Raw genomic sequence first — 13,618 nt, 5'->3', positions numbered from 1 at the left:
CAAATATGGTGGCTAAAATGGAAATGCACTCTTAATTAAACAATGAAGATGGTCGCACATAATGCAATAATAAAAAACGTTTTCCAAGTCCGTTCAATTAGTTCCTTGTACGTTTCCTCAGTTCGCGAAAAAATAATTATATTTGTCTCATCACCGCGGCAAAATCTTCACTTCTGAGTACACTGCAATGCCCATGAGGTGCAGGGTAGCTTGGAAACGTATTCTTGAACACCAAAAAAAGTCCTGCATTTCTCGCACAATACAGCCTCTTCAGTTCGTAAGATCACTCACCCTGGTGTTTTGCGTACGATGAAATTCCTGTCATGGTATCGCAGGTATTCATTTTCGCATGACTTCGAGTTGATGTTGAATTAATTGTAACACTGTCACCGTAAACACCGAAATTTCCGACAGTGAAAAGCGGCACATTTGCTTGGCGTCACACCATCAACACGAGCACATTGCAGTCGAGTCGTAAATTCCCAGCATCAGACAACACGTGCCATGCCCGCGCACATGAGCAAGGAGACGAGATGTGGCTGACTGAGTACATCCTGGTATAAGCAGGTCCATCGCGCTAGCAAATAGTGCGGAGATACTTGCCCATCTTTCGACCTTTTTCAAACTTGTTTTCTGGTAATGATTTTATGTGGCAAATACAACATCGCTTAACGTTTTGTTTTCTTTATCCGAAAAACTATATCTGTTATCAGTACTCAGAGAAAATTTTCTGCCACTATTATTGCTGTGCGCACGAATACTAACACAGCACAGAACGCCTGACCCTCTTTTCCACGAAAACTTCCCTTCGCACGACCGGGCTACAGCGTCGACGCGCGCGGCACTCACGCCGCACCTCCCTGGCCGGTCGTGGTCCCCTCTACCTTTTCAACGCTTCCCAGAACTTCCTGTCCCTGCCTCCTTCGGTCCAGCTTGGGTAGCTCTCCCCCTTTCTCAATGACTAATTTCAAAGTGAGCTCCGCGGGAGAAGGAATGCGATTGTTCGCAGATGCCACCATATTTCTGACTGCGCCCGCAGGAACGGGGGCCGCAAAAGTTCTTTCCAATTTGCTTCGACGCTGAGAAGGCCGTTTTCAGAGAAGCCCGCTATTCCACTTGACCCCGGCACCGAAGGGCCGCAGAGAAAGAATTCTCCGAACTTATACGTCTTTCGGTCGACGTTCATTCGCAACTTTGCGGACGCACAGTATCCAAAGTTGCAACCTGAATTTGAGCGTTAATCTGTCTGTAGCTGCCTTTAATCGTACTTTTCTCGTATTGTTAGTATATTAGGTACCTAATGTTATTGAACAAAAAGTTTCATATAACTGGCCGATGAACCTCATCATCGTTATTCAGTCTGTGTTGTAGATGTAGCTAGGTAAATCATGAGTGTATAAATTACGCGTCATAAGTCGTATTGGAACCAGCGGAATAGAATTTAATGGTGCGCTCGAATTATATTTTTATAAGCTAACACTTTTTTATTAGCGGCTGGAGACTTAGAGGCTTATGTCACTATGTAGTTTGCTAAGGAAGCTTTAATGGATGCAAACCAGTAAATTCTGCGCCAAACGCTTTCCTAATTCCGGCTAAATGTTGCTTAATTGTCACACGTCTAAACGTTTACAGTTATATATTGCGCTGTAGCCAGCCGCAGAAACTTTTATGGGTGCCTCTCGTTAGATTTAGGGCAGATTCTCTCTAATAGCTGGCAGAAGACAGCTGAATGGTTCCAATTATGTAGACTTAGAGCTAGACAACGGCCTATATCCAGCCAAATGAGCTTTTATGGCTTTCTCTCTTTAGCTTTAGGACGAATTCTTTTCAATAGCTGGCAAAAGACAGCTCAATGGTTTTGAGTCTGTAGAGTTAGAGCTAAAAAACGGCCTATAGCCAGCCAAATGAGCTTTTATGGCTTTCTCTCTTTAGCTTTAGGACGAATTCTTTTCAGTAGCTGGCAAAAGACAGCTCAATGGTTTTGAGTCTGTAGAGTTAGAGCTAAAAAACGGCCTATAGCCAGCCAAATTAGCTTTTATGGCTTTCTCTCTTTAGCTTTAGGACGAATTCTTTTCAGTAGCTGGCAAAAGACAGCTCAATGGTTTTGAGTCTGTAGAGTTAGAGCTAAACAATGGCCTATAGCCAGCCAAATGAGCTTTTATGGCTTTCTCTCTTTAGCTTTAGCACGACCTCTTTTCAATAGCTGGTAAAAGACAGCTGAATGGTTTCAAGTCTGTAGACTTAAAGCTAAACAATGGTCTATAGCCATCCAAAAGAGCTTTTTCGCGGCTAGCCTATAGAACTAAAGCCATAGATTTTTCTTTAGCTGGCTACAGTAGCCTGAATAGCTGTGACTCTATAGACTAAACACACCAGGATGTTCTATAGTCGTCTAAAGAGAATTGTATGGTTTACATTCTTTAGTGCAGGATGGATAAAAACTTCAATAGCTGGCTATAGCCTAATTTCTGCACTTTTATGGGTGACCATAGGGACCCATAGGCGGCCATAGCTCACCATACATTTTTCTATAGACGCCCATTAGGCATTTTTGTATGGGTGTAGCCGCGGGCGCACCCATGCCAGCTCCTAATCAGCACTCACACGCCTGACCTTCGGCACGTGCCGGCTCCAGCGCAAGGCACAACAATGTCTGTCTAGCCTGGCTACAATCGTAAGCGGCCGCTTCCTAAACGCGTTCGTACCTCCTTATTTGTGGTTGCTAAGCCTTTTGAGGGCTCTACGTTGTAGGAAGGGCTTGTGGGTATTCGTAGTCATTCTAATTTCGAAAACAAAATCCCACGTCTGCTGCTTTTTTTTAATTAGCAGCACATTGGCCATTCAGTAAAGAATAACTGGTTTCCACCAACGAGTATGGCAACAAATTCCGCCTAATTGTTCCCTCTGACGAAGACCTGGAAGGACACAATTTGTTGCTAAATGGTAACCACTGCCGCAGGGTTCGGCTGCATGGCGCAGCCATCAACGGGATGCGGTAAGATGCGTCCTCAGGACAGCCGCAGCGTGGCTCCTTGCGTCAGCATGAAGCAACCTCGTTTTATGGAGGCGACAACTTGGGCCACTTAATCAGCGCCGACACCCCCATTCCCAAGTTTACAAATTTAGTTCTGCGTGGTTATATCACCCTTTTTATAAGAGATTTTTAGCTTGCATAACAGAATGTATTTTTCCCCAAAATATCAAATTATTTTGTAACGTTTAACTAAGAGAAAAATGCTATTTTTGATTTTCATGTTTTTTGTTTGCACGTATGCCACAGTTTGACTTTAAATAAAAAATGCGTGCAAGTATTTTTGATGCTTGCGTCCTATAACTACAAAGTCGTTTGTAAAAATACAGGTTTTATCCTTTGGTATTAAACTTTCTTGTTACTGGAAGAGTGCAAAGTTCATTTGTTTCAACTGTGCTGTCGGTGGAGAGTAGAATATAATCATTAAAGGATCGCGCGTAACGGTGTTATCACTCGCATCCGAGCGACCATAAAGCGGCAAAGGTCTAAATAGTGTCGCATCGTACCGGCCATGGGAGCAGTGATAGTAGAATTCACGCAACCGCTTCCGCTCACTAACTAACCAGAGTCACTATTAATTATTGATAGTGACGCTGGCTAGTCCGTGAGCGGAAGCAGTTTGGCAGGTTGCGTAAAAATCAAGACAGACTCCTCCCGTCCAGTACAGCAATCCTCGCTGGTGTCGTTTCGCTACGGCAAGTGATCCGTCTTTCTTGATTTTACCAACCGGACGAGCCGCTTCCCCTCACTGACTAGCAAGCGTCACCAGCAATAATTAACAGTGATTCTGGCTAGTGAGTCAGCGGAAGCGGTCGGTCCCATTGGGTGAAAACTATTACTGCTCCTAAGGCGGCCACGATGCGAAACTAATAAGACCATTGCCCCATAAGGTAACTGTAAACATTGTGAGGATACCAAACCATTCATTTTGATTTAGTTAATTTTAAAGCAGTGCTTCGTGGTCGTACGTGTCTTCTAAATTTCTCCAACGTCCTTTTCTCTGCTTGTTGTTGCCATCATCTCACTGGAAGTGGAATTGAAAGCCGAGGACAGACGACACTGTTAGGCCTATGTCCGAGCATATGTAAGGTCCAGTAATCCGTAGATGCGCCTACAATGCACCCAGCTATGTCAAACAGAGTGTACGTCAAAATGCGGGTATCCGAGTGAGACCTCAAAACAAAAAATTGCGCCCATCTCCCCGCGAGGGGGACTCGAGTAAATGCGTCGCATAGGGGGTGGGTGTATTGCGTTAACGTTTAGTGTTTGGGGAGTTGGTGGTAGTGAATGCGTTGTATCAGCAGCTTCTTGACGTAGTTTGAATGAATCAAGGATATAAGGCGCGTTCGTAGCCTCCCATTCTGTGTCGGCTTTGTGGCGCAATGGGTAGAGCACCATGTACATTGCGTTCCGCCCGCAGGGTGGAGGGATCGAAACCAGGAACCGGATAGTATTTTTTTTATATAGTGTAGGGGGAGGGGTGCGGACAACGACGGTGCGGACTACTACTACGGACGTCAACGCGGGTGACATCGTGAGTTACTGAAATGCTCTGCATTTAAAGGCCAGTCCAAGACGAACTTCCGGGTTTGAACTGCTCTGGCGCAGTCATTTCGAGTCTTGCCATACAATCACAGGTATCAGTGGATGTTGAATGCTTGCGCTACAAACGTCAGGCTACCACATGCTCAAATTCGCGTCGCCATGTAAAGGGGAGATTCACAGCGGCAACAAGAACGGCTACTCCCCTAATTGGTACTTGTGCGATTCGCCTCCTCAAAATTCTAATGCAATGCACCTCTCTAACACGCGAATTAAGTAACCCTCAGCAGATTTAGTAGGACCCCATTGTATCAGTCAGAGTAACCGAGCTGTGTTGACAGAGGAATGCTTGCACAGCTCGCATTTAGCCGGCCTGAAGTGTGATTCACGTCATGAATCATAGTCAAGAAAAACAGCGACAGAGTGTAAAAACCCCAAAACCGGGCGCTGCAAGCCATTGGGAACTGCCTGCCTAAAACCCGCCTGACTATAATATGTCGGCCTCCTTGCATGTCTAAGCCTATAAAGGTCGCTGCCCAATCTTTTTAAAGCGAAGCTGCTAGCTCTTGTTGATCGGACATTTTAAAGGGACACTGAAGTGATATGTAAACATTGCGGGATTACTAGCGCAAATTGTAGTCCGGAGTCCCCAGGCCATGTGTCGACCACTCTGGGCGCGTTTACGCGATTTTATTTAGTAGAATATTAATTCGAAAATGCTGTTCTCCTCTCTTTACGCTCGCCCATTTTCGATGGCATTTTCGTGTGACGTCAGGAGGAGCCGAGCTCGCAATTGGCTGCGCTACTGCACGGCTTCCCGGCCTTCAGACAGAGTCAGTCGGCCCAGCGTGTCGTCCGCCGGCCGCCCACGGGTCGTCGCAATTCGTTCGCTCAGTTGAAACGAAGCGAGGCCACGTTTGTGAATGGAAGAATGTGCCTTTCTTTATTTGGTTAGTTTGTACATTGTATCTAGCTCCAAGTCAAGGTCGCTTCACACAAGCGCTGCACAAGCGCACATGCGACGCTTCGCTGACTGGTACGCCAGTAGGAAAATATAAGCGGGAGAAGAGTCAGCGAAGTCAATATAAGTACTAAATAAATAAAATCAACTGATATTTTTACCGTACAGCGTAAATCTAGGGTGCGGGAAGAACTTTCTTGCGCTGGGCGAACAAGCATAGCGGCCTGCAGCACGACTACGCATCTGCGAACGCTTTCCCGTCTAAGAAATGCAATTGCTAGTCGTGAGATATTGTGGAAACTTGGGGGATGCTTACTGCACGAGCGCAAAACAACAAATAGTCACCTAAGTTGCTTGGAATGCTAAAACTAAATAAAAGTGTAAACTGGTTATACATTATATAGCTTATGTTTCCAAGGTCGATAGCGCTCGCATGTGGCCGAGTGCTTTGGAGCGCTGGGTTTGTCATCCCAACTGTTTTGCAAGTCACAAGTTCGAAACCCCGCGGGTACGTGCTTTTTTTTATAAGTTAACTTTTTCGTTTTCCGCCGATGTTTTATATACTGAGTTCACCTTTTATTGGGCCGCAACGTTCATTGCTCCATGAACTAGTTCACAGAACGCGTGCAGGCTGGCACTTGCGCGCTAGCGAGTTCTCGTTGGCGTGCTGTTGCCATAAGCACCGACTGCTTGCGGGCAGTGGGCACAGGCCAGAATCAACAGACCCTTGGCCTGGTGCGAACACACTTTTTACGATACAGGCATGAGTGAGGCAAGCTCCAAATATGGGGGAAAAGCGCATGGCATTTGAGCGTCTGCGGGGACGCGGAGGGCGTTCATGCACTGCGTAGGCCTCGGCTAGTGAATGGCTACGATTCCAAGCCGTCCTGGGAGGCTTATCTTATGCATTTTACAGCCGACATGTCAGAAGCGCGGTACGATGATAACTGAGATATTGAGAATGCCCATCCCACAACGCCATCGGTTGTGTTTTACAGAACCGAAACCAAAACCGAAACTTGTTTGATTGCTAACCTAGGGTATCGTCCAATCACGGTGCCCCCTCCTCCCAACGTCACAGCCTTAGTTGGTGCGGCCGCCGCAAACCGCGCATGATAGTTTTTCTTCTTTTGCGCTTTTTAAAATAATTACTGATTTCTCAACCGGATAAACAATGAAAAGTGTGCTAATTTGAGCCAGTCTGCGCAGTGCAAGCAAAAACGGGAGCTTGGCAAATTCACTTCAGTGTCCCTTTAACGGCGCAAAAACTTAGGCACGACCCAGAAGTTCTTGCCCAAGGCGCCGAGCTCATGCTTCGGGCTGATCAGGCGCACTGCAAATAGCTCGGTATTGTTGCAGGAAAACCACGATACATGTACAGAAACCGCACAATGAATGAATGATAATGCGTCTTTGAGCAATGGTAACCCCGTCTGCCAACGTGTTCTCCTCTTGGTAAAGATTAACGTTGAAGGTGCTCTAAACAGGGGGCTGGCGTCATTCGAGGGTGAGTCCGTGCGTCACGCTAGGCACGACCCATCATATCCGGCCGGAGATGCCGAGCGATAGCGACACACAGGCCAAGACGACGAGGGACATACAGTCAAACCCGATTATAACAAACCCGGATAGAGCGAATTATGCTATATATCGAACAAACAAAACTCAGTTACAAAAATACATGCGAAACCTATTCCTTATAACGAAGCTTACATCTGATATATCGAACTCAGCGCGCCTAGAATTGCCGCCAAAATGCATGGTCTCGGAGCGGCGATTCAGATGTTGACTGGCTGCGATGGAGATGTTGAGCCTCCCATGGAGCGATGTGACTCCCGGTATTTCCGTGTTTCCGACGCGCTCCTCTCATGATTAAACCCTCCCAGTCAGCCAGTCCGGACCAAGATGGAAGCATCGATGAACTGTGAGAAGAGCTCGCCAAAGTTGCCGATGTTGTGCTGAAAGGAGTGCCCTTCGAGGATTGCCTGAGTATCGACGACGACGTTGCCTTCACTGTGAGCCCCTCGGACGCCGACACCGTTGCCTATGTCATGGCTACTGGCACTGCTGGAAGCACCGAAGAGGCAGAGGATGTCTCGGGGGAAAGCCGTCCGATGATTAATAAAGCGCTTTCGGCAGTCAATGTACTCCACCAATATTGCTTCGATATTGAAGGACGCGGACTGCAACTGACGCAAATGATGTCTTATGGAGGGAATGCTGCGCTACGCCGCCAAAATGACATTGAAAACAGGAATCACCGCTTTTTGGGAAAGTAGGTAGTTACAGCGGAAAGTAGCTTTATTGCTTGCAATGAATAGATACAGTCAAACCCGTTTATAGCGAACTGCAAGATGCACCACGATTAGTTCTATATATCCAATAGTTCGATATAGCCGAACCCGCCTATAACGAGCTTATTGTTACGACTTCGCCATCCGCGGGAGCCCCCACCTTCCCCCCACCCCAACTCCGCCATCCCTGCAAGCAGAAACGTAAACAGTAAAGTAGCCATTACCATACCCTAAATAATCCATTTGTTTTAAGGGATAAAGCTACATTCGCCTTAACTGTCTACTTTGCAAAAAAGCGGTGATTTTTGTTTTCACTTTCGTTTCGGCGGCTTCAACTAGCATAACATTCCCTACTCGAAACATTGTTTGCACCAATTTGAGTCCGCGTCCTCCAAAATCGAAGAAGCATTGGCGGAGCACATCGACTGCCGAAAGCGCTTCATTATAAGCGTCCGACGACTTTTACTCTCGACATCATCTGGAACGTTGGCGAGCTCTTCGGGGAACATTAATTTTTTTCCCTTTTTTCCCCACAGTTCACCGATGCTGGTGTCTTGGTCCGGACTCGCTGAGTGGGCGGGTTTCGTCGTGAGTCCCGCGCGTCGGAAACAGTTACGGAAAGTTTTGGGCGTCACGTCGCTCAATGCAAGGCACAATGTCTCAGTCGCGGCTCTTGCTCCGTGGCCGCGGGCAATCCACATCTCAATCACCGCTCCGAGACCATGCATTTCGGCGGCCATTCTAAGCTCGCAGAGTTCGATATATCGGATGTGAACTTCGTTATAAGGAATATGTTTCCCATGTATTTGCTTAACTGAAATATTTTTGTTCGATATATAGCATAATTCGCTCTACCCGGGTTTGTTATAGCCGGGTTTGACTGTAGTTTTATGTAAGGCAATGGCATACTTTTTATGTTTGTTTCTGCATGCGGGGATGGCAGAACTAGGGGGCGTGAGGGTGGGGGGGAGGAGGGGGGCGGAAGTCCCGCGTATTGCGAACTCGTAACAAAAAATTCGTTATAGGCGGGTTCGGCTATTTCGAACTATTGGATATATCGAACTAATCATGGCGCATATTGCAGTTCGCTATAACCGGGTTTGACTGTATAATACTGCTGCACTAACCCATCCGGACCGCAGGAACCGCAAGATCTTGTTCGTAGCCTATGTACAACATTCGGACATGGGCCGGGTAGGAGCCGAAGAAGATGACGACAGAACGTTAGGACTCAGTGACAAAGCAAGAAGACAGCGAAGCTCTCCTGTCAAGGAAAGAAGCTCCTCTGTGGGGATTGGCCAAGTTTTAAAGTGGCTTCGTGTTCGTTTGAGCATCACAGGCTTTGTTTTCAGCCTTGACTGGTGGTTTTCATTGTGAGTCAGTGTATTCGTCAGGGCGATGTCTTTTAACTCAATATGTCAGGGTTCCTCGCCCTCGTCTGTTTCCGTCCCCATGCAGGACTTGTCTGCGGATGCATTTTTCACGGAGGAGTGAGGAACATCCCGTGGCCCTGGTTCTAACAAACGGGGGTGCACTTAGGCAGAACAATTTGCCGGGCATACAAGTGGACCTGAAAGGAGTGACTCAGCATTACAAAGAGATTTACGAGGTGAGACTGTTTGGGAGGGATGGCATACTCTGCCAGTCCTCTGAAGAGGCCTGCGTCAAGGATCTTCTGGCCTGTTCTCATTTCTCCTCAGTGCGCGCGAGAGCGTTTTATTCGTCTTCATCTTGCATGCTCAAAAGGTATTGTGAAGGGTGTTTGCCAGGACTTCAGCCCTCCGAAGTGCTGAATAGTTTCGCGGACGCGGGTTCCGTCTCGGTCTTCTGGCTCAGCAGAATGGCCAACAACAGAAAGATGCCAATAGAATCCGTTATCGTGATTTCTGTGGGAACCACCAGCTCTTCTGAGATTAAGGCTTGGCCTTTGCTGTTCCGGGTGGAATCTCATCGATCTGGCCTTAACAAGGTCACAAATGCTGGAGCTAAGGTTATAGTATCGAAAGTTGCAGATCAATGGGGAGACGTTCATGCGGTCTCCAAGTGTCAAGCAACTCAACCACGATGTTGCCCTTGTCATTGATCTTACTCAGCTTATTACTCCAACTGTCTAGCTTGCGCCCAGGAAGCAAGTGTGTTTTAAATAATAGAGAAGAGAAGGTGCTCACGTGGTGAAGTTCAAGCAGTGGTCAAATAAAGGGCGTGCGGTTATGCTAATGTGGCCTACTGCGAGGACCCTCTCAGTGAAAAGTATATTTCCAACATGATAAATGCTTCGGTAGTCAACTTCATCACCACTATTGTACAGACACTTGTAGGTTCACTGTACGAATGTTTGTGCCAAGTGCAAGCAATGACTCATAAAATGACGGAGGTTTATTTTATTTTGTATTTCTAAAAAACCCTAAAGGCCCTCTGGGGAGGATATTACATAGGGTAGGGGGGTTACATAGGTGTCACAAAAACTGCAACGAGAATAAATTAAGCACAAGAACTAAAAAATTGCAAAAATGATTTGCATTGCTAGAGTGGAAACAAATAGGAAAAAGTTAGTACAACAATACGAACAGCTATTTGTACAGTAACAAGAACAAACTACACAGATTATAACTACATGTAATATTACCACACGTCATTTGACAACGCAAGACCTAAGAACAAACTACACAGATTATAACTACATGTAATATTACCACACGTCATTTGACAACGCAAGAACTGAGTGAAAGGAGGCAGTGCAACGATAAATATTATACATTGATATTTTTGCTAAAAGCATTAGTAAATTTCCTGGTATTCCGTTCAGTAACGATGTTTGATGGTAGATTATTCCAGTCTATTGCGGTACGACGAACAAATGAGATGGCAAAAGCAACGGTACGACATATGATGCGTTTGATTTTGCATGAATGATCTCCACGCTGAAAAAAATGGCTGCGGGTTCACAGATAAACTCGTTACGAAGGGATGCACGGTAGTTCAGTTTATGAAATAATGTCAAGCGAGATATGTTGCGACGACGCGATAAGGTTTCGAGGTAAGCGCGATTTTTTATTTGGTTACGCCGGTATAGGGTGACCAATCAGAAAAGATGAAGCGGACAACACGGTTTTGTCAGCCTTCTAAGTCGTTTATTAGATATGCCTGGTGAGGGTCCCAAATAGCTGCCGCGTACTCTAGTTTAGGGCGGATTAGTGTAATATATGCCAACTTTCCTAAACGCGCGGGAGCATGTCTGAGGTTACGTTTGAGGAAACCAAGCGAACGGTCAGCAGACGCGAGGTTATGGTTATTGTGATTATTCCATGCAAGTTATGGTTAGATGTACGCCAAGTATTTATAGGTGGAAGTTCTGTCCACGACGCCGTGGTTTATTATGTAGGATGCTGAATTTTGGGAGGCGTGATGAGTAAAGGACTTTAGTTTTGTTTTAGCAAGGTTGAGCACCATGCCTTTATAGCATTTAGGTCAGATTGTAGAATGTTGTGGTCATGGTAAGATTTCATTTTACGTTATAATACGCAGTCATCCGCAAATATTCTTCTTTTAGATTTAACGCAGTCGGGTAGATCATTATTACAAACTATAAAAAGCAAGGGCCCGAGTATACTTCCCTGAGGGACACCAGAAATTACGGTGACAAGAGATGAGTTGTGATTGCTAACTGACGTAAATTGCATCGTGTTAGAAAGAAGGTCTTTTATCCATGTTATAGCAGCAGATTTGATGTTCAGTAGCGTAACCTTGTGAATAAGTCGATGGTGAGGAACACCATCAAATGCTCTTGAAAAGTCTAGGCAAATTGCGTCGACTTTAATTGCAGCGTCTACAGATGAATGTAATTCGTGAATGAAGCCAGCTAGTTGGGTGTCACATGAATAGCCTTTACGGAAACCGTGCTGATGTCGAAAAATAAGGTTATGTTTTTCGAGGTAGGTAATGATCTGGGAGTGAATGATATGCTCGATGAGTTTCCATATGTTACTGGTTAGTGAAATGGGGCGATAGTTCAGGGGTGAAGTACGATCACCAGATTTGAAAAACGGAAAAACCCTCGTCAGCTTCCAGTCTTGGAATATAACGCCGGTGGATAGACACTGTTGGAATAGAACGGATAATAATGGACGATGCTTTGTGCTATATTTTTAGAATAGTTTAATTAATCCAGTGTTGTCAGCCGAAGAAGAAATCTTGAGATTAGTCAGAAGAGAATATATACCAGCCACGGTTATTGTTATTTCTGGCATAAATGCAACAGCGCGACTGCGTATGGTTGCCTGTGGGCGGAAAGATTCAACTGTAAACACCAAGGAAAATGTTTTGTTCAGTAGTTCCGAAGAGTCACTGCCAGTTATTATTACGCCGTTCTCATCATTAAAGACGATGTCAGGATTATGCTTGGGATTGATGACACGCCAGAAACGCCGAGGATCATTTGTTAGCATGGATGATAAATTCCGTTGAAAAAAAAATTTGCAAGCCCGTGGTGTTGAGCGATTTTTGATATTATCTGTCACATTCCTCATACCCTTGCCAAGAAACAGTTAATTTACTTCTGTCAGCTTGCCTGAATAATCTTTTTCTTGTTGTTTAGGCGGCGACGTTTCAGTGAAAACCGAGGTGCAGTATTATCGGATTTTATAGAGATGACCGGGATGTACTTATCTATCAGATTAGTGAGAGCGTTTTTCAGCAGTAACCAGTGTTCTTCGACGGTCTGCGACAAGTTGTCTGTTAGAAAGACAATGGCAAAAAGTGATAGTTCGTGGTAATACGCTTGAAATTAGCTTTCTTATAACATCGAATCAGCTTGCTAAATGTTTGCCGTTTGATAAAGGAGGAACTATGCGACCGGTTAGCACGTCGTGATCGGATAAACCATTAGTATGTGTTATATCAGAGCATATATCTGGGTTGTTAGTAAGTACCAAGTAAAGAATATTCGAACAGTGGGTTGAACGTCGTGTTGGGTGAGGTTGACATCAAGAAAACATTGTAGAAACGCATTAGATTCGGATGGTGTACTAGAGGTTAACTGAGTAGACCACGCTATGTCAGGGAAGTTGAAATCCCCAAAAATTATGTTTCACTGCCAAAACCGATGACCAATTTCGGCAACAATACGATGAAATTCTACAGTGAAACCGTGTGTACAATCTAGAGGGCGATAAAAAACGCTAACAATTGTATTAGTGGATTTGAATTTACAGTGATTAATACACCTTCCAGAAAAGTGCTGATAAAAACTGGCACAACCAAGTACTGCCTGCTTACAGCAAGAAGGACACCGCCACCCCGGACGTTTTGCCTATCGCAACGAAAAATATTGACATCTGATTCACAAATGAATATGCTATTGCTAGGAATAGAATCATCGACCAAGTTTCAGTTAAAGCTCTAATACTTGCAGATGTTGAGTCTAATTATGAAGATAATGCGACATTTTTACTAGTAACACTCATAATGTTAGTGTATAAAAGGTGACAACTATCCTCGGTACTAATATTGCTATTTTATGTTGCTCGTGGCAGCTTCGCTGAGGATGAAGGGCTTAAGTCGCGTCAATTTGGAGAAATCACAGGGAAACAAGCTTCGCACAATTCAGTTGTGTATCCCATATGTAAATATACTGTTACGAGGCAGAACCACGCAAATGCAGTGTATTGACGAAAATTACAATGCTGAGCAATGCCAGCGAGAGAGTACAGAGACTGGTAGCTGTAAGCCCTTCGTCCTCTTCTAAAGTTCAACCCAAACGGCACATAGCCGTAGCTGCCCTCATCGTCTTCT

This window comes from Haemaphysalis longicornis, unplaced genomic scaffold (genome assembly GCF_048455015.1).
Source record: "Haemaphysalis longicornis isolate Haplotype H1 unplaced genomic scaffold, Haemaphysalis longicornis Haplotype H1 scaffold_13, whole genome shotgun sequence".
In the NCBI taxonomy this organism is placed as follows: Eukaryota; Metazoa; Arthropoda; class Arachnida; order Ixodida; family Ixodidae; genus Haemaphysalis; species Haemaphysalis longicornis.
This window is presented reverse-complemented; position numbering follows the sequence as displayed.